At 43.2% G+C, this 19,887-nt stretch overlaps 1 protein-coding gene across 3 annotated transcripts in view; it reads right to left on the bottom strand.

The window, feature by feature from the left end:
* b4galnt4a (beta-1,4-N-acetyl-galactosaminyl transferase 4a) overlaps positions 1-19,887 on the bottom strand; it is a 225,297-nt gene that overhangs the window by 185,411 nt on the left and 19,999 nt on the right. Inside the window, exon 1 of one of the 3 annotated variants that reach the window (XM_077211315.1) lies at positions 8,618-8,776. The exons of the other annotated variants lie outside the window; for them this stretch is intronic. The gene's annotated coding sequence lies outside the window, so the exon portion shown is untranslated. Of the gene's footprint in view, positions 1-8,617; positions 8,777-19,887 lie in introns of those variants that run through there. 3 annotated transcript variants of the gene reach the window in all.

The following is a 19,887-nucleotide window of genomic DNA, read 5'->3' as shown; positions in this document are numbered from 1 at the left end:
ATCTCACAGAACAGTGCTTCTCAGTCATCTGGAAAGCTTGGTACCAGCAGGGAGTAATGATGGGAACCAACTCTTATCGTAAAGTCATCTCGTCAGACGCGTCCAACTCGGGTTGGGGCGCACTGTTCGAGGGCAGACCGGCCTTTGGCCAGTGGTCAGACCAGGAGAAGGGTTTTCACATAAACTGTCTGGAAATGATAGCGGTCGAGAACGCGCTGAAGTGCTTCCTCCCATTCATACAGGACCAGCATGTTCTTGTCCGCTCGGACAACATGTCTGTGGTATCCTATGTAAACCGTCAGGGCGGTGTCAGATCCAGAAATCTCTGCAATCTGACGGAACGCCTCCTTATTTGGTCTCCGATGCACCTGCGCTCGCTGAGGGCGGCGCATGTGCCTGGCCATTTGAACGACGGCCCAGACAAACTGTCCAGGGACAATGTTCCCCCAGGGGAATGGTCCCTGCACCCCAAACGGTCCAGAAACTGTGGCGCCTATTCGGCAGAGCGGAAGTCGACCTATTTGCGTCAAAAGACAACGCTCAATGCCCGACGGTCTGTTCGAAGGACGAGGATGCGCTGGCCCAGGTTTGGCCCAGCCTCCCGCTATATGCTTTCCCTCCGGTCTATCTGTTGCCACAGGTGATCAAGAGAATCAGGGAAACGCGCCACTCGGTGCTCCTCATAGCCCCGCGTTGGGAGAATCAGATTTGGTTCCCGGAACTAGCAGGGCTGTCACATACAGCTCCGTGGCCGAATCCGGGGAGAGCAGATCTCCTCTCTCAGGCTCGCGGCACGATCTGGCATCCCAATCCAGAGCGCTGGTCTCTGCATTTATGGTTGATCAACGGGTACTCGTTGCCCTGCCAGAAGGAGTGATGAACACGATCACGCAGTCTAGAGCCCCTTCCACGAGAAGGCTCTACGCGTCTAAATGGTCGGTGTTCTCTGGATGGTGCACCGACAGAGATCTGGAACCGCGGACATGCGGGGTGGCGCATCTGCTCACCTTCCTACAAGAGCTGTTGGATAAGGGAAGGTCCCCATCCACGCTCAATGTATACGTGGCGGCCGTGGCAGCGTTCGCAGAATCGACGCACGGCCAGTCATTGGTAAGACACGAGTTGGCCATCCGCTTCCTTAGAGGAGCTAGAAGGATGAATCCGCCGCGCCCCCCGTCGGTTCCCATGTGGGATCTTTCATTGGTACTCGAGGCCCTGAAAGCTTTTCCATTTGAACCACTAGACACCGTGGGGTTGAAATATCTATCACTGAAAACCGTCTTTCTGACTGCACTGTCGTCAGTAAAACGTGTAGGGGACCTGCATGTGCTGTCTGTCAGCGCGTCGTGTCTTGAGTTCGGACCGAATGACTCTAAAGTCATCCTCAGACCTAGACATGGCGATGTCCCTAAAGTGATGGGCACTCCATTCAGAGCGCAAGTTATTTCGTTGTCAGCTCTCCCAGCATCTGACAGCGAAGGTGATGTGAATCTCCTCTGCCCTGTCAGAGTGCTGAGGTTTGACATTACGCGCTCCGCCTCCTTCAGGCGTTCGGAACAGCTTTTTGTTTCGTTTGGTGGGCGCACCAAGGGTCTCGCCTCCTCGAAACAGAGCCTGTCCAGATGGATAGTAGACGCTATAGCGGCCGCTTACGCGTCAAAAGGTCTGCAATGCCCTCTGGGCATCAGGGTTCATTGCACGAGAGGCGTGGCCTCTTCGTGGGCATTGTCCAGTGGAATTTCTATCCATAACATATGTGTAGCGGCGGGCTGGAGCTCCCCGTCTACCTTTGTCAGGTTTTATAACCTAGAAGTTCCTGCCTTGCAGGCTAAACTGTTGTCAGTCTGAAGGAGAGGTGTATTCTGCCCAGATCTCCTGCTCAGATCACTCTCACATGACTCAGCTCTCCTGGTTGAGCTGCACTAAGTAGGGTATGTGCCATGTGCCTATACAGACCGGCGCGCTTCTCTGTATTCCTAATGTGTGCTAATGTACAAGTGATGGCTGGCCACCTTATTTTTTCCACTTATGGGGTTCCCCTGAAAGCTCGGGGTCTCATGTGGATGCTTGGCGCGCACGGCGTTGACAAAGTGTTCCCGTAGCGTAAGCTAAACTTACGCAATACGAGAGAACCTCTCGTAAGAGAACGATACTCGGTTACTAACGTAAACTCGGTTCTCTCTAGAGAGGGAACGAGTATTGCGTAACCGGCCGTGCTCGCGCCACGAGCGACTTCGCTTCAGTCGACGAAAACCAGGGAAGTCAGCCTACAGCCCCTAGTGTTATACGCTAAGCCACGCCCATTCTGGCGGGCTGTGACGCTATGAAGGCGCGGGCGCCCTTCATTGGGCGTGACGTCACGCCGGGCTCACTGGTAGGCTGCAGCAGTTGCCCGCAGGGCAGCCAATGAGCACGCAAGATGGCCTGCTCTAGGTCTGCTAGCTGCTGCACTGCGTTGACAAGGAATACAAAATTAAGGATAATTTTTTGGCTTCAGTATCTCGAGAAGATGAATCTTTCCCGTAGCGTAAGCTAAACTTACGCAATACGAGAGAACCTCTCGTAAGAGAACCGAGGTTACGTAAGTAACCGAGTATCGTTTCTTATCCACAAGTAACGCGCTAGTTTTCATAAAAAATTATTACGTAACATAATTAGGTACTTTAGTTATTATAACACAATAACGTAACACATGCAGGCTACGTTTCTCAACACTGAGAATGAATAAATAAACACCTGTTTGCAGACTCGCGCTTATCAGTAAATTAATCCGCAAATCACAGCACTTTCATAATCAGTAAGCCATAGCGATCTTAATTTTATTTAGATTTATTGTTCATCAAAACTTAAACTTTTTATAATTTGCATGGCTGTATGATGTCTTCATCTTATCTGAGTGACATGAATGACGGAGTATTTTAAGATAACCCATGCGATTGCGATCACTCCGTGTGATAATAGAATCCAGATTAAGTTAACTCAATACAATACTTCAACTTTCCACATCCACCCCAGCCCGTTTACCTTCAGGAGTCAGAAGTGCCGTGACTACTGTAGCCTACTGTCCTCGCTCATGAACTCAGTCAGAGGCGGCCGCGGGAGTGGAAGCGGGATCGAGCGGGATTCTTTATTGCTGTCGATTTTCAGTCTCTTTTTAATGATAGGCCTTACGCATCTTTTAATCATACCCGCTTGCTATTTGGGGAATGAACCCAGCGCTATGATTGGTTGAACTCCGCTTCTTTTGCTGTTGCTTTTTTTTTTTTTTTTCGCAGACACGCCTGTACGCCGGAAATCCGGCGTGGCGCCGGAGCGCTATCAGGCCTGTATAGGCAATAATCTGTTTACACGCAGCTTTTGTGTTGGTGGCGGGTGTTGGTGTTTCACATACGTTCGGCCAATCAGCGTTCACTAACGTCACTGGTAGTTCCTATAGTGCTGGTTTAGACCCGACTCTGAAGTAGGAGATAAATTAGTTCCTCCAAAAGGAATTCCTAGACCTAAAATCGTTCCCAGTTCCTGCCAGAACACACCAAAATCCGGATACTTCTGCCAATAGTTCTAGGAACTATGAAAAGGTTCCTCCAGTGCAAAAGCCCCTATTAATACAGAAGTTAGGCGCACATTTATCAAAGCAATGAACATAAAGACACGCTCAGGCACTTATGAAGGCCTTACTTGATTCTAGTTCACTTTCCGCCACCTGTACAACTGATAAAAACTGTAAAGTGTGATTAGTATAACCCAGCGGTTCTCAAAGTGTGGGGCGTGCCCCACTGGTAGGGATAGAGACGTGACCGGCGGGGCGCGCCAAACGGAAGAAAATTTTCCTTTTTATGCCTTTATATCTTAATTCGTTGATGGCGAGTCCGCATCGTCAACTTCATCTTTGCAGCGACACAGAAAACACCAGTTTATTAATAAACAATTAAATGTCTCCTTGCTATTTTTTACACATTCATAATCATTACTTTTGCCGGTTCTTTGTGGAAAGCTTTATGGGTGCGCTCGTGCGCTTGAGTGCGGCAATATAACGCTCATTATCCTGTATAGCCTATTTAAGTAATTAAATCAATATAAAGGGGTGATTTGTCCACTAATAGCTTAAATGAACAACTACTAATCGACTAGAGAAAAACTTTAGTCGGAGACAGCCCTTATTCCACATATTTTCGAACCAGCAGGGCATTCTGGGTTGAGCGAGCCTGAGCGGAATGAGCGAGCGACGGAATTTTCAGAAATGCTCTCTCTCTCCGCTCACATGCTCCGATCGGAACAAAGGAATATTAAAATAATTAATCATTAGTTTCTTATACACTGCCCATCATTTTAATCCCATATCAAACACAGTATGTTATGTCTATTTTAATATGTGTAATATATATATTTTTTTTATTTCACATTTTTACGTAGGCTACAATATTATGTTAGTCCACAGCCCCCAACCAGGGGGTGCTGATGCTATGACGAGTGGCACTTTTATTTCTTTTCTATTTTTGAACTTGATACAAATTTTGGCACAACTGCACTTTTATTTTCTCTATTTTTGAATTTCATGCAAGTTATGATACAGCTGCACTTTTATTTTCTTTATTTTTGAATTTGCTGTTATTTTCTGTAGATAGTTTGTATTTAGATACAACTTGTTACTATACTGATACTACTTGTTACTTCAATAAATTGGAACATTTTAAGCTTGTTGCGCATTTCATTAGCATTGTGCTGGGGCGATGGGGCTTGAAAATTCCCCCTTGTTCAAAGTAGGGAATGACCGAAAAAGTTTGAGAACCACTGATATAACCTCTACTCTTCTAACCTAATCACGTTGTGTTTATAAGGACAAGGGGACGTACGCAAACGTAAGTACACTGAACTACAGCAAATGTTATAACGCTCATTGTGCAAATGCAAAAAAAATAGTGTGTGGGATGTAAGCAGGTGGTGAGACGAGCTGTGCATCAGAGGAAGAAGGAAAATAACAAATGCTTGCTAAGGTCAGGCACCAAAATAAGTGTTACTGCTCAAATCTGTGGTTTAGCCGCAGGGGACAAAAACACTTTGTATTCATCCCGGCAAACGGATCATGCAAACAACAACAAAACAACAACCTGAGCCAAACAACTCTGCCTGAAGATGTTTATAAAAGACAACATGATGAGGAGATACACAATGTCTCAGTGCACAAAAATCGAGTTGCATTGTATTCATGTTGGTTTCATAATGTTTAACGACATTTTCAAGAAAAGTTAGCCTACAATATAATGACTGTAAAAATGCCACGTGGTGTAACCACAAAGTAAAAAGTAATAGGCCTAAAGAATTTCCAAACACCTTCAATACAGGTAAGTTTGCACATATTTTCTAAAAATGTTTTTAAATTTATTTTTCAAGGTAAATGTATTTTTTACAAATACGCTGAACTAATAATTCATAAATATTATGTTTTCGGAGAGTTGCACCACATGGCATTCTACCAAGAGCGTATAGCGTGCATTATTGCTTTGTGCATCAAACATTTAAAAATTTACTTTGTGAAAGTGGTTTGGTAAAAAAAAAAGACGAAGAAATTAAGAAAAAATACAGTATGAGGTTAAGAAGGCTCTTGTTATTATGCTGGTCTGACACTTCCGAATAGTCAAGGTACTTGAACACATCTCCAGTTAGAACATATTCACCATTTTAATGTTCTCTATTTCCTTAGCTCATTCACCTCTACTCTACAATTCAATTGAATCTTTTAGAATGCATTCCCAATGAAAACCTCATTTCTTTTTCTCCCGTCACCAAACATCGATTTCATCTCTGCAAATAAGACCAATATCAACCATCATATCCATTCCACCGAAATTCATTTGAGCATTATTATTACTGCCACCTAGGCTATTTGTGCGGTGTCCCTGTGAAATGAAATCTAAAGCTTTAACCCATTAGTGTAAATCATTTTCAAGGCTCCAATTTAACCTTTGTAAACAAAAGCTAAAAACAGTGAACTTTAAGAACCAATTCCAAGGGCTGTAACACAGAAAACCCCATTCAGAAATATAAAAAACCTTTTTTACCATAAGGCCACATGATGGGATCAAAACAAATGTGAAGCATCTTTTGGGTCCCATTGTGAGCTGATGAATGACAGTGGAGTGTTCATTAACGGATGATGCTTTTATTGTCCTACAAAGAAGGTTGCTGAATATCTCAAGGGCAAAGTCAATGAACACTGTGAACAGGATGACTGGAAAATTGCAACACCTCAGAACATTTCTGTGGTTTGTTTACGAGTATTGCAATCACGATATATTAAAAAAACAGAAAATCTATTATGTAAACACAAAAGCTACAAGTTCAAGATCTTAAGTGAATATCCGCCTGAGAGATGTAGTCTAGACTGCTCAACCTCTTCACCCGTTCATCTCACCGGAGTTTAAACTGAAGAATTCTTCCTCGGGCGATACGACCCTTTCCTTCAACATCTGGGAGATTCAAGCTCAAGGATATACAGCGAGTTTAAAGCTTCAGCGTCTACAGCAGATTCAGTGCGAGAAAGTGAGTGATCCTTCCACTAAGACAAGTTTTCTGTGGCCATGAGTCAGTGATTCCCTTGTTGAGAGACATTCAATTATTAGCAGCCAAAACTAATTACATTTAACAGCAGCCATCCACCAAGATTACAACAGACGAGGGAAAAAAGTGCTGAGCGTTAGTTAATGGGTGCTGTTAATCTTGGGTGAGAAAAGAGAGTCGGATCTTTACCGAAGGACAGTATTTATTTATCTGCCTTTGCTTTTTACTAGGGGTGTAACGGTACATATTTTCGTCCTGAAACAATCGTCCTGCATCGGTGGATGCAGTCACATGACGAGCACATTCAGTCACAGGCGATCCGCGATCCACACTCCAATCCGCACGGCAATGCAACGCTGTTTTCTACCAGTAAAAAGCGCAGAAGAACAAGAGATAGATTGGTATACATCTGTCAACCAGTGTTTCAACTGCGAGTGTTGATTATTACCTAAAAATAAATAGCAACTGAATTTAATAATTTGGGCTCTGTTGTTAATTGTAACCTTATAGTAATGTGTAATTAAGGGCTACCCATATAGTTTACAGCATTAGGTAAGATCGATTTTTTTTTTATCCTTAAGAAATTTTGAGTTATAGAATTTATTGAAAATATAGACTTTTTTTTTAAACCCGCTTTTTAATAAAAAAGAAGCAATTTTGTGTTTAGTTTTTTCTCGCCCCTGCTGTACCAAATCGTGACTTTAATACCGAGGTTACACACAGGGCCGGCGATTGCTATAGGTGAACTAGGCGATTGCCTACGGCGACAAATGTGTTGGGGGCGCGGGCGCCCTCTAGTGTCGCCCTTGGCCTACTTCCCTTTAATCACAGAATTAGAATGACAAGCGAAACAAAAACATGTTTATTAAACATGATCATCCTAAGGCGCCCCCTCAGCCACACGTTTAATTACTTATCAACCTGATTAATAGATTGAATTGATGATTATTGTCGATCATTTCCGGACGGGGGTTACGTTACGTTAGGTTAGGTAAGTGCTCAGCTGCTGGCGCGTTGATCGAAACCGTCTGGTGCACAGGGACGAAAACGGAGAAAGCAACAAGATAAAAAGAAAGCCCAGTATTAGAGGTAAGTCTTCTCATCTCAGCCACTAAGGACGAAATAAATTTACTTAGTATTGTGCACAGGCAGGGACGTGGGAACTATATTGTGAGAGGGGGTGGGATTCTTGGGGGGGGGGGGGGGGGGGGGGGTTAGTGTAGGCCTATAGTAGGCTGTGTTATGTATCCTGATTGACTTTATGATAGTTAAATCTGTTTTGCACATGTATCGCCACAGAGTTAACAATTTCAGACAGTACCGGACAGCCTCTGTCTCGTTCACTTCACGTCTGAGGGCGTTACGCACAGCTCAGTGTGGCCGCTCCAATTTACCTTCAATGAAATCTAACCTTAGTGCAATTGACAGAATTACTAAAAAACATTTTGCTACCTAACAGTTTAAGATTTTTAATAAAACTCAAACTAAAACTTTTTAATAACAAAACTAATTATGAAAGTTTCCTTTATTTTTCAGTGCATTTGTTTTACAATATTATAATAACATTACTGTCATGGGATTAATATTATAACTATTATTATGTAGTAGTGTAATGTAGACAGACACTGTAACTAAAAGAGGTTTGAATTTTTCTTTGTTCAATTTGCACACTGAATATGGGTTGGAGCTTTTAATTTTGAACTCTCAAAGTGCACCAAATTGATGAATTTAACATTAAAATGCAAAAAAATTTCTTACAGGGAGCATACACCCGAAACCCCTTAGCCTTGTAGCAGCCTAATAGATTAGTAATATTGGTAGTGGTGGTAGTAATTATAATTTATATACTACAAGTTACATGGTCAGACAAAATGTATTGTATGTATGTAATGTGGGACTAATTTCTTACGCATTCCATCACATCCGTTGCTAATTCCAAAACATTATTTTAGAGCTAGTTAGTAGACTTGAGCCAGTGATAGCAGACTTTTTGCAGTTATGAGAGAGAGAGAGAGAGAGAGAGAGAGAGAGAGAGAGAGCGTAAGCGTGAGTGAATTACCTTAGTCTGTGTGTCTCTCAACCGTGGACGGCACCACCAGCGTCTACTAATAGCGAAACTAGGTTTATCTGCACCTCGCAACTAGTGAGAAACGTCATGTAGCTTTTAAGCTGCTAAACTATTTTACTGATAAAATCGCCAGAGCAGCGCTGACAACGCGCGAGTGTGAGTGAGTCCGTACTGTGCGTTTGCGTGGGAGAGAGAGCGAGCACTGCGCGAGAAAGAGCTTTTCCACAACTAACAACAAATGCATAATAGGCCTACATAATAAAATGTAATTTTGTGCCAACAAAACGTGGAAATAATTGCTCTCCCCTTCAGGGACTACCGCTGCGTGTAATCGCAGTGGGAACGCCCCCCAGCGTAACGCGTCTGAAGCATGAATGAAATCAGTCAAAGGAGAAAATGGAGCGTCACAGCAAGTGACGTCATTGACCAGGAAGCTATAAATATCCCCTGAATACACAAGCCGCCAGCTTCTGTTACTTCAGCAGCGCTCTGTGTGTGTGAACTGAAATCTCGATTGTGTTTGTCTGTTCTGTCAGGAAAGGGTTAATGTTTATCACTATATATATATATATATATATATATATATATATATATATATATATAAAAAAACCAAGAATATGAGCGAGCAGTATAAGAAGTGTGTTTCCCCCTGTACACGATACATCACGGGTGGGGATTCACACCAGCTATGTGTGGCTTGTTTGGGAGTTCAGCATGCCCAATCGGCCCTTCGAGGGAGTCGATTGTGAGCATTGTGAGCGTTTTCCTCTGAGAACTCTGCGCTCCCGGCGATCGCTCTTCGAGGAGAGCGGTATGCTGCGAGCACCCCGAGGCTCGGGTCCCGCTTCTGTTGAGGCAGAGTGGCGGCGTTTGTCTTGGGGCTCGCAGATGGATCGCACCGGCGACGTTGAGACGGGCCCCGCCCTATCTCAGCTTTCTCCGGCGGGATCCAGTGCCTCTTACCCGGCTCTGGAAGCACGCGCAGCGGTGGTTACTTCTGCACATGATGATGTTGATTTAAGATTGTCCAGTTCTGAGGAGCTGGATGTCGAAAGCTTTGCATCCGAGGAAACTACTTTGCCACATTATACTGCAAATGATGAAGGTTTGATGTATGTGTTATCAGGCGCTGTTGAAAAACTTAGTATCGATTGGCCAACTGATAGACAGCAGTCTAGAAATAAAAGTAAACTAGACGATAGATTTCTGTCTGCATCACCTCAACCTTCTCGCCGGTGCCTACCGTTCTTCCCAGACCTTCATGCTGAGGTTTCAAAGACCTGGGTTAGACCGGTTTCTAGCAGGATTTACACTAATCAGTCTAATGCTTATGGTAACATTTCTGGTGCTAAATCTGCTGGTTATGTGACGATGCCGAAGGCAGAGGAGACGCTCGCGAGCTATCTCTCGCCGGCTTCGTCGTCTTCACTTAAAGTACCGGCTCTTCCATCGAGACCACTAAAAAATACCTCTGTGCTGGTAGGCAAGGCTTACTCGGCGGCTGGGCAGGCGGCTGCTTGTCTACATACGATGGCTATTATGCAGGCTTATCAGGCCGACCTGCTAAAAGATGCGTGCGAGGGGGGAGAAATTTCCGCTGATATGATTAGCGAACTCAGGCAGACTGCCAATCTCACTCTTCGTGCTACCAGAGAGACCGCAAAATCTATCAGTCGGTCTATGGCAGCCATGGTGGCCACAGAAAGGCACTTATGGTTGAGTCAGACCTCCATGAAAGAGAAAGACAAATCTCTCCTTTTAAATGCTCCCGTTTCGCCTGCGGGCCTCTTCGGTGACGCTCTTCTTTCTGTCACGGAGAGGTTCCAGGAAGAGAAAAAACAGGCAGCTGCTTTTCATAAATACATCCCTCTTAAAGTGCGTGTCACTGGGGCTGCTGAACGTGGGCAGTCCCAGCCGTCGAGTTCGACCTGCAAAAGAGCACAGCAGAAACGGAGTGTCGCGTCTCGTGCCCCCCCGCAGAGAGACTGGAGGGACGAGGTGGGGCGCTCTCCGGCGCGGCCTTCTCGGGGCAGGACTGATCTGAGGACAGTCATTATCGCTAGGAAGGCCACGTCGAAAAAATCCTGACGTGCTGAACGTCAGGACTCTGAGGGTGGTCCCCATCGGGAAAGACTTGAGTTCACCGCACAAGATCACGGTGCCCTGTCTTTCTCGATGCCCTCAGGGGTCTGTTCTACTAACCCTGCCTATACAGGGCGTAGAGAGACTCGTGAGCGGTTTCCCGAGGGACGCTCGCCCCCTCTGAGGAGGGTTGTGAAGTGCTCAGACCAGCTGTTTCCTGCCAGTATGTTACAGGGCGCTGCGTCTGTCACTCGGGATGTTCATCCAGAGGCCAGCCTCGAGAGGCTGGTTCCCTTAGTAGAGTTCCTGGCGGAATGGGAAATGCTTCCCATTCCGGGAAATATGGGAAATATTTCTCAGTGGGTCCTGAATATCATAAAGAACGGGTACGCTATTCAGTTCAGAACGCGTCCACCTCGGTTCAGAGGGGTTCTGCCTACTGTGGTGGGCCCCGAGCAGGCTCTGGTATTAGAACAGGAGGTAAAAACTCTGCTTCAGAAAGAAGCTATAGAACGGATTCCTCCACCCAGCAGGGAGTTAGGATATTACAGCCGGTACTTCATCGTTCCGAAAAAAGATGGAGGGCTGCGTCTCATTCTAGATCTGCGTCTCTTAAATCGCACTGTTGGGAAGCTCAAATTCAAAATGCTCACTCTAAAGCAGATCGTGTCACAAATCAGATTCGAGGACTGGTTTGTCACGATAGATCTAAAGGACGCCTACTTCCATGTTTCAATCCTCCCTCAACACAGGAAGTTCCTGAGGTTCGCTTTCGGGGGCGAAGCGTACCAATATCGGGTTCTTCCGTTTGGCCTAGCACTGTCACCCCGCACGTTCACGAAGTGTATGGATGCTGCTATAGCTCCGCTCAGGCTGCAGGGCATCCGTATTCTGAACTATATAGACGATTGGTTAATTCTAGCTCAGTCGGAACAGCAGGCGGTTCGGCATCGAGATGCTGTTCTTGCTCACATCAAAAGATTGGGGTTGAGGCTCAACGCCAAGAAGAGTGTTCTTTCTCCATTACAGAGAACCACCTTTCTTGGTGTAGTATGGGATTCGACGACGATGCAGGCACGATTGTCACCTGCTCGTGTTGCTTTGATTCTCGCCGCAGTATATCAGGTCAAGCTAGGCCACTCCTCCACCGTAAAACAGTTCCAGAGACTGTTAGGTCTCATGGCGGCTGCGTCCAACGTGATACCCTTTGGCCTCCTGCACATGAGACCATTACAGTGGTGGCTCAGAACCAAGGGTTTCTCCCCGAAGGGAGATCCTTTTCGCATGATCATGAGTTCGCGACGGTGTCATCGCGCCCTGGTTATGTGGAAAGATCCTTGCTTTCTGTCCCAAGGACCTGTGTTGGGAGCTCCTTGTCGTCGCGTTTTGCTAACGACAGATGCCTCTCTCACGGGTTGGGGAGCGATCATGAGTGGTCGCCCAGCTCGGGGTCTGTGGAAGGACCATCACCGTCTATGGCACATAAATTGTCTAGAGATGTTGGCAGTATTTCAGGCTCTGAAACACTTCCTCCCAGACCTAAGGGGCCACCACGTCCTTGTCCGAACAGACAACACGTCGGTGGTCTCTTATATCAACCATCAGGGGGGTCTGCGTTCTCGCCCGCTGTACAAACTGGCACGTCAGATCCTTCTATGGTCCCAGGGGAAAATTCTTTCTCTGAGAGCTATTTATCTCCCGGGGTATTTAAATCAGGGGGCAGACATCCTGTCGAGACAGGGGCCGAGGCCCGGGGAATGGAGTCTTCACCCCGAGGTGGTGGAGCTCCTATGGGAGCATTTCGGTCGTGCCGAGGTAGACCTATTTGCTTCCCGAGAGACATCTCACTGTCCACTATGGTTCTCTCTCAGCCAACCAGCCCCTCTGGGGTTGGACGCGATGGTACATCCGTGGCCGAGGTCACGCTTGTATGCTTTTCCCCCGATCGCTCTGCTCCCGGGAGTTCTGGAGAGGGTTCGCCGGGACGGGCTCAGTCTTCTGTTAATAGCCCCGTTCTGGCCGGCCCGAGTATGGTCATTGGCTTAGAGGGTCTCTCCCTAGCTCCTTTCGAGCCCATAGAGGAAGTTTCGGAAAAGTTCCTTACACTTAAGACTATCCTTCTTCTGGCTATCTCGTCTCTAAAAAGAATTGGAGATATTCAAGCACTCTCGGTGGCTCCCTCGTGCCTGGAATTTGCTCCTGGTTCGGTTAAGGCTTTTCTCTGTCCTAGACCAGGGTATGTTCCTAAGGTGCCAACCACTTCCGTTAAACCTATAGTACTGCAGGCCTTCTGTCCTCCGCCTTTTTTGACGTCAGACCAGGAAAAATTGAATTTGCTGTGTCCCGTTAGGGCTTTAGATGCTTATGTCCACAGAGCTGCCCTGTGGAGGAAATCGGAACAGTTCTTCGTCTGTTTTGGGTCACCTAAGAAGGGGTGTCCTGCATCTAAGCAAAGGATGAGCAAGTGGGTGGTCGAGGCCATCTCACTCGCTTACGTTTCGGCCGGTCAAACTTCACCTTTGGCTGTCAGGGCCCATTCTACCAAGAGTATGGCTGCCTCTACAGCTCTTCTTTCAGGGGCTTCTCTTCAGGACGTTTGTGATGCGGCAGGCTGGTCCTCACCGCACACTTTCGTCAGGTTTTATTCTCTCGATTTTAGCTCCACTCCTGGGGCTCAGGTTCTCTCTTCGGCTTGTGTCTCCTAGTCACACACTACGGGGACCTGTTCGTATGGGGATGTGGGTATTGCGTTCCCACTGCGATTACACGCAGCGGTAGTCCCTGAAGTGGAACGTCCCGGGTTGCGTATGTAATCCTAGTTCCCCGAAGGGACGGACGCTGCGTGTCCTGCCATACTCCCGGCGTCCCCTTGGGTCGCTTGCTTCAGTAACATTAGAAGCTGGCGGCTTGTGTATTCAGGGGATATTTATAGCTTCCTGGTCAATGACGTCACTTGCTGTGACGCTCCATTTTCTCCTTTGACTGATTTCATTCATGCTTCAGACGCCTTACGCTGGGGGGCGTTCCCACTGCGATTACACGCAGCGTCCGTCCCTTCGGGGAACTAGGGTTACATACGTAACCCGGGACGTTTTTAATACTATTCCTCGATCAGTGTCGTTGTGGGTTTTGCTTTCAAACATATGAAATGACTGAAATAATTTGGTGATATGGAACTGAGCGGTCAAGACCTGCCCGGAACTACTTTAGCCGTGCATTTCCCAGTTAAAAAAAAATCTTAATCAACTTTATTTATTTATTTAAATTTTTTTGCCAACAAGCTAGCTTCTAAAAGACCAGTTCTTATCTTGAGACTAACTTTTTAATAGCCGCTTATTTTACAGTCCTATTCTACGTACATATGTAGACTACTTATTGTAATTACAACTGAATATAACTAGGTAGGCCTACTATCCCCGAACCTACCACTAAATTGAACCTGAACTCATGAAGCTGGCTTATATTACTCAGTAAATACATTGAAGGAGCACATACTGTAAAATAAAGTGCAACCAAAGAAGGTGGATGGGTTAAAATAGTTGAATAATTGCATGCCAATTGCCCAGAAAAATAGATAAATAAATATTGTGCATAAAAAATGAAAAAAGAGAGGTAGCCTAGCCTGTCTGACATTTCAGTCAATTTAACTTCTACTATAAGAACTTTTACTTCTAGTATAACATTTAACTACTACTACTACAGTAATGTATACTTTAAAATGTAAATAATATATGTTTCACATTACAGTTATGAGAATGAGATTTAGGTAATGAGATATTTAGAAAAAAATACAGATCAATAATGATAAAAAATCCTTTTGACATCCTGATGATTTATCAGAGTGAAACTGACACTACTTGATGGAATCAGAGAGAAACCAGTACCAGCATGTAAACTCTCATTACCTGGTAATGATGACAACTGAAATTCACAGAAGGCAGAATCTTATACAAAATCAGATTACAGCCACAGGCCACAGATCACAGGCCATTCCCACCGAATCTTTGAGTAAAATGACATCTCAAAACCAACAGCTCTGAGAGTCTGATAACGCAACAGGAAATGTTCTTCAGTTCATGAACACTGAAACACTGGTTGCAGGTACTGTATACCAGTTCAACCCCAACCGCCCCTAGGGAGCATATTACAATAAAAGGCACAATTTCCCTCCCTGGCTTGCACTGCTCAAAAAAATCAGTTTACAACATGTCTCAAAGTGGAAAGCAAGTGGCTTTTCAGAGTTATTTACAGTGACATTGAAGACAATTGAAGTTGAAGGATTGAGATAGGCTGAAGTTATGCTTTGTGTAGAAAGAACTTGACTCTGACCTTTACAGTGAGCAGTTAAGATAATGCTGTAAAAATAACCTGAAATTTAATGGTAAAATAATATATAATGCTTACTTAGTTAACTGTAAATTGACTAATATCAGACCAATGACTAATAAGTATACTGTATGGTGAAAAATACAATGAAGCCAGTCAAATTACAGAATTTACAGAAACAATTTATGACGATTTTTATAATACTGTTAAAATATTTTTTTCCTATAAAAATGTTAAGTAACAATGATAAGGTTACAATCAATTATGTTTACCAACGTAACCTTTCTTTTCTCTATTTCAAGTATAACAATGCATACTTTTATGAACGGCAAAATATTGAAGTAGTCCTTTTGTGCTATTTTAATTTTGTTTTGTAAGTCAAGTCACCTTTATTTATATAGCGCTTTTTACAATACAGATTGTAAGCAGCTTTACAGAGATAACAGGAAAGTAATGTTGTAATAGTATTGTTAAATACAAAATTAAATGTTAAATGTCCCCAACTAAGTCCCCAGGTTTACATCCAACCAATGTCAAACACACTTCATTTTGCATATTTCTTATATATTGCAGCATGTCGGTTCGATTTTAAAATCCGTTTCGAGCTACAGTGCATTCATATGTGGTTTAAAATCCTATTCAAATCGCATTTCTGGAAATCCATTTCAGTCTGACTGCTCTGATCAGATTTTGCATGGATAATGTGACTTTCTCAGGCCACGTAAAGCGCAAGCGTCAGACGATGTTATAGGAAACATGCTGAAAGTCGCTGCAGAAACAAGGTTGTGTTGTTGCAAAGTGGCGGACGAGCAGAAAATGACAATATAACGAAGACATATTTTGAAACTGGCGGAGATGACAGCACGGGATAAAGCTGTACAGGTTTCTGACTCTGTCTCAGAAGATGCACTAGTCCCGTCATGTTGTGGTTGTTGTTGTTGTTGTTGATTTTGGCGTAAACCTCTCATCGTCATTACCATAGTAACCAATGCAGACATTTAGGAAAACGGAAGAGCTGCATGGAATACACAAATTGTATCTGAACATTTGCGAAACACAATGTGGACTTCAATAATTTCAGATCAGATTCCAATTCGGATACACTAATAATCGCATTTGAACTGACATTGCCTAAGATTGGAATTACTGACGACTCGTTTAAGACGAGAATTGGTTCTTTCTTTTGGGAGACAATAACTCCATTTATCTGCACTTTGATCTTAAAAATTTTCCAGGCCTTTTACAATCACAAACAACACAGTACATAAAAAAATAATATTCCAAAAAGCATGATAGGGCCACTTTAAGTCAACAAAATGACATATGATAAAGCTATTTAAAAGACAATAGTATTGAATGTTTTTTTTGTTTTTAATGGAACATTTTTCATCCTTGGATTCATACAATATTTTTTATGATGTGCACAGTGTAGACAAGGCTGTGAAAACTAGTGTCAGGACATCTCTAGAAAACATATTCTGGCTGATTTATCACCAAACCACTTCCTTTAGTCATCTCTGGGAGATATGATCTGACTCACAATGTGGGCTTTCCAGGAAAATCAGCTTCAGAGTCATAAGTTGAATGGGGTTTGTATGGGAAAAGTCTGCATGACTTAAAGAAATGTTAAGTAATCTCAGGAGCCACAGTCTAGCCCAGGGACCAAGAGATCAGCCCTTAAATACAGGAAGAGAGGACAGTTTTGTGGAAAAGTGGCTTGATAAAAAGTGAATCCCTTTACAATTTATGCAGAGTTTATAACTACAGTGACACGCTTGTCTAACAAACAAGACAAAAATGAAATACCACAGGAAAGATGAATCTAGCATTGCATGCTGACAGATGCTAATTGCCTAATTAGTCAACAGAATGAGATTGGGCTGTTAGTATCAAACAAATATACTAGTCACTGTGGGCATATTTTGCACCAACAGTGCAAAACAGAGTGAAATAACAAATCCTTCAAAAATCAAATCTGCTGCTTAATAAAGCTATAAAGCCACACTGAGCGCAAAACATTTGACTAGAAGCTCTTAATTGATTTCAAACAACGAGCATGACAAGACTAGTCCCACTTTACGAAACTATTTAGTAGTGACAACAAGGGACAAAAAGCTAGTAGCAAAACACTTCTATGATTTTATCATTTGTGATGTAAAAAAACATGATGCACAAGTTTTCAATAACATATCCAGGACCAGGTCATATTTAACCCCCCAAATCTAAGGCAATAAATTAGAAATTCATTTTTTTCACACATAAAATAAAGCACACATAAAGACCATTTTATTGCAAACTTAGATTTTTTTTCTGAAAATTTAGAGAAATTAACATTTATCTCTCTATTAACATAAAGTATGAAGTATATTATTATATTAATACATTTAATAGATAGATAGTATAGATAATCCACAGACGATGCGTGATGCAGAGCAATACAACTACACAATCCACATAACGTTAACACAAGACAAAGACGTAGAACAGAGGAGAACTGAAGGCTTAAAGGGATAGTTCACCCAAAAATGAAAATTCTGTCAGTATTTACTCGCCCTCATGTTGTTCCAACCCCGTAAGACCTTCGTTCATCTTCGGAACACGAATTAAGATATTTTTGATTAAATCTGAGAGGTGGATCACTCCTCCAAAGGCTTCTAAGGGATTAAAACTTGCCAGCCCCGAAAAGTTATTAAAGATATCGTTAAAATAGTCCAAGTGACTACAGTGGCTCATTAATGTCCTTCTCTGTGGGCCTCGAGTCAGTTCACTAGTGTAATAGCGTAAGCTTCTGTTGTTGTACGTCACACGCATCACAGCGACCAGCGTCGGCCAATAGTGAGCCTACGTATCACTACGCTATTACACTACATTAACTGACCAGAGAAGGAAATTAATAGTTGAAATAAAGTTGTTATTTTTGTTTGTTTTTGCACACAAAAAGTATTCTCGTCGTTTGATAAACTTAAGATTGAGTCACTGTAGTCACTTGGACTATTTTAACGATGTCTTTAATAACTTTTCGGGGCTGGCAAGTTTCAATCCCTGAAGAAGCCTGTGGACTAGTATGGAGGAGTGATCCAGCTCTCAGATTTCATCCAAAATATCTTAATTCGTGTACCGAAGATGAACGAAGGTCTTACGGGGTTGGAACAACATGAGGCTGAGTAAATACTGACAGAATTTTCATTTTTGGGTGAACTAACCCTTTAAATACATACAGAAAAGTAACCAACGAAACAGGAAACAGGTGTGCCACTAATCAGTGAGTATGGCAACTTTGAATGACTAGGGCTGTGTTCGAAATCGCACCCTATATCCTCATTCACGACTCCCTACATTTCTCCACTAATATAGTCCACTTGAAGGAGTGAATGAAAACGAGTGAGTGAATAAAGCTGCTGCTTTCGCATAGTTTGTGCTTGCTGTTTAATCATACAAAACTTAGTAAACTGTCAGCTCCATTAGTAATGAAAAGATTTATATTTAACTCAATCATGGAAACTAGCAGTATGAACCTTAATTAAACAATTTAATAATCAATTAAAAAGGAATTTATACTTGTATGATATTACGCTGTAACCACATTGGACCATCGGTTTGAAAAATGAATGGATGGATGATTCATGGATGGATGAGCGACCCTCACAGTGAATTATGGGTATTCTTTAGTCTAGCCAGCTGTTGAGCGCAGATCAGTTGTACACTCCTTATTGCGGTGCATTGTGGGATTTAATGAGTGCACTTGATAACATCTACTATAGTTTCGTACACCACTACAAATGACTGTTCCCTCAAATAGTGGATGGATGGATGGATGATACTTTATTTAATTTCAGATAACATTAATTGTATTAAGTAACTTTAAAGTAACTAAGTTTATTTTATTTAACCCTGCCTTGACGTGTTTCTAAGAGATTCACTCAAAACTACACAATAACACACAAGCAATATAAAAACAGATTAAAAGCTGTGGTGTTTTGATCATATCAGACGTTCTCTGAGCACTTTTACATCAGAATGCAGGAGGCGACACTATCTGAGATCAGAGATGGACGTTATAACTGCTGGCTGACCGGCTCCTCTGAGACTCCGTGTGAAAGTCACCTTTATATGCTGATCTCGGTCACGTCTAATCAGATCCTAACAAGAGGACTTAACAGGGAACTGAGCTGAAAGTCTTAGACAAGGGACCTACAAAACTTTCTAACAGGTTAATGAAACGCTGGAAAATGTTCACAAAGCAAGCGTAAATTTGACATGAGACTATTCAAGCGAATCATGTAAGAGGGAATTAGAGAGAACATTGCTGCAGGAGATGTGTTTTTATGTGAGTCTCTGTAACATACAAGTACTGAGTAACAATAATTAACAACATGTATTAGGGTTAGTTGCATGTAATTACTATAAATAATTTTTAAAAAACACTGTCAAACAAAAAACAACAACAACAGGGGATTTGTATCTGTTAAACAGTTGGACAAAAAGCAGCCTTTGTTTTTAATGCAAATCCCTAAACAATTTTCAAAGCACAGCGCACCTGTGGAGACTTGTGAGGAACATGTAAAACATCATTCCCTGAGGCACCACAGTAGATTAACCACTACTGACTGTGATTTGAACTAACTTACGTATTCAGAGCCACTCCTGATACACCTAAAGGGAGCTCGACATCTGTGCTTTGCGAAACATTAACCAGTCACATTTAAAAGTCCTTTTATGCCCATGTCCCTTCTTGTGCTTCCAAGTGTAAGTTAGTAAGGTAGTTTCAAACCAGAATGGTGTTGGTTTGCCCCTGGCAGAGTTGAAATCGTTTTCTCTACTGTAAGCCTGAGGGCATTGCTCTCAAATGGGCA

The sequence above is a fragment of the Siphateles boraxobius genome, unplaced genomic scaffold (genome assembly GCF_051911475.1).
Source record: "Siphateles boraxobius isolate OS27281-9 unplaced genomic scaffold, OSU_SipBor_1 65, whole genome shotgun sequence".
Classification (NCBI taxonomy): domain Eukaryota; kingdom Metazoa; phylum Chordata; class Actinopteri; order Cypriniformes; family Leuciscidae; genus Siphateles; species Siphateles boraxobius.
The sequence above is the reverse complement of the archived record's forward strand: the minus strand, read 5'-3'. Positions and strand labels throughout refer to the sequence as shown.